The sequence below is a fragment of the Halyomorpha halys genome, unplaced genomic scaffold (genome assembly GCF_000696795.3).
Source record: "Halyomorpha halys isolate HHAL.00 unplaced genomic scaffold, Hhal_1.1 Scaffold558.1, whole genome shotgun sequence".
Lineage (NCBI taxonomy): Eukaryota > Metazoa > Arthropoda > Insecta > Hemiptera > Pentatomidae > Halyomorpha > Halyomorpha halys.
In genome coordinates this window covers 85,772-87,604 of record NW_027115474.1, presented here as the reverse complement: position 1 = coordinate 87,604, position 1,833 = coordinate 85,772, and the positions used below count along the sequence as shown (strand labels likewise).

The following is a 1,833-nucleotide window of genomic DNA, read 5'->3' as shown; positions in this document are numbered from 1 at the left end:
TTCCCGGCTCTTGTACTATGTGGATGGAAACGTAGTTTTCGTTCACAAGATCTAATTATAAATGAAACTCTTGCAGTAAAAGATATAAGTTAAAGAATTTTTTTTTGTTTTGAACAGTTCTTCAGAAGTTTTCTCCTTTTGTCAACGAACAGTTAATTAATATTTGGGAAAAATAGCAAAAACGACGAAGGCTTCTTGATAATTTAAACATAACTATTTTCCCTTCCGGAATGAAATAACCCGTATCATATGACAGATATTAACTGTGCCATATAAATGACGATATGAAAGGCCTTGGAAGTTGACACTATACACGAGCAGGACACTAATCTGTCCTGGAGTCACCTCGACCTCCGCTATCTCGGGTATCGCAGCACGTCCTTGGTCTGGAGAAAAAAAAAAAAACATTTTAAATTTAACGAATCATGAATACGCCTATTATATATCTAAGTAATTAAATTAAAAAGATTTTTATACAAATTCTAGGACGACGGTTTAATTTTAGGTTATCTAGTATTATGTATATCAATTTTGACATACTACAACCTACATTGCTAATATAAATGTTTCCTCGTAAGGAAAAACAGTCTCAAATAAAGAAAAAATTTTCGAACGTTTTATTTTATATCTCCGGTTATGTAGTACTATTTATATGAATTCTTATCTAAAACCTATATTCCTTATAGGTTTCCTTACATTTAGCCTATTTTTATTTTTTTCCCTTTTATTATTAAAATCAAATGTAATTAACGAAAAAATTCAAAACGTTTAATTAAGTATCCAATTAATTTTTGTCTTTAAAATCTAAGATATATTAATCTTTTTTAAAATATCTTTATTGAAATTTACAATTGTATATTATTTAATACATTCAGTAAATTTTATTTTAGTTAAAATGGAGTGTTACAGGCGTGTAGAGCAACTACTCATTGGTAGCACTCTAATAACATTTGTACATTAGAAGGTCCTGAGGCCATCTTCTTTTCAGGCGCCTCGAAGGGTTTTCAGGAATATAAGAGAAAGAAAAGTTAAAAACTAGTGGATTTGGGTGGTTAGGGAGTTTAAAATGGAAGGCTAGATGTCTGGTTCGGGCTAGATCGGTTATATATCGAACATTAAGGTCTTTATGTATGATTTTATTTGTGACAAAGTAAGGAGCATTGAGGATTTTACGAAGGATTTTGGATTGTAAGGGTTCAATACGAGAGACATTCGAAGGTTTAGTGGAGCCACAAAGCTCAACTCCATATGTCCAGATTGGCCTTATTACAGTCATGTAGATCAATCTTTTGTAATTTGTTGGAAGTTTTGACCGTTTGTCTAGTAAGTGCTGTAATAGTCGGAATCGACGTGCTGTTTCCTGTCTTTTCAGTCTTGTGGGAGGATTCCTGGTTAATCGTTTGTCCAAATGTCCAAGGTAGCGGATCTGTTCGACAGGGGTAAGAGTAACATTATTAAATGAAACTGTAGGGCAGTCAGTAGGTTTAGACGAAGGGTAAAGGTGATTTGATGGAATTTGTTGGAATTTATCTTAATCCTCCAATTACGACACTATTCTTCGAGGGCTGTGGGATTAAAATCTAAATAAAATAAACCTAAGTGAAAATGTTTTCGACTAACGTGTTTTTACACTTTCCCTGACTATATATTATCGTTTGTTAAAGTGAGATGTAAAAATTCGTTTTTTATTGTATACATGTTGCTCTGTGGCAAACTGTGAATATATTGATTGTATCACAAGCCGGTATGCAATGGTTTTGTAAAGGCGGGTCCACATGTCAGTGTTTTTCAGTGAATCAAGCATGGCGGACGTACAAGTGGTTTCAGCCATTG

The 1,833-nt window shown here is 33.3% G+C and overlaps 1 protein-coding gene across 1 annotated transcript in view; it reads right to left on the bottom strand.

Annotated features, from left to right (window-relative positions):
* Positions 1-1,833, bottom strand: part of LOC106684229 (luciferin sulfotransferase) — a 39,423-nt gene that overhangs the window by 8,000 nt on the left and 29,590 nt on the right. The window lies entirely within an intron of this gene.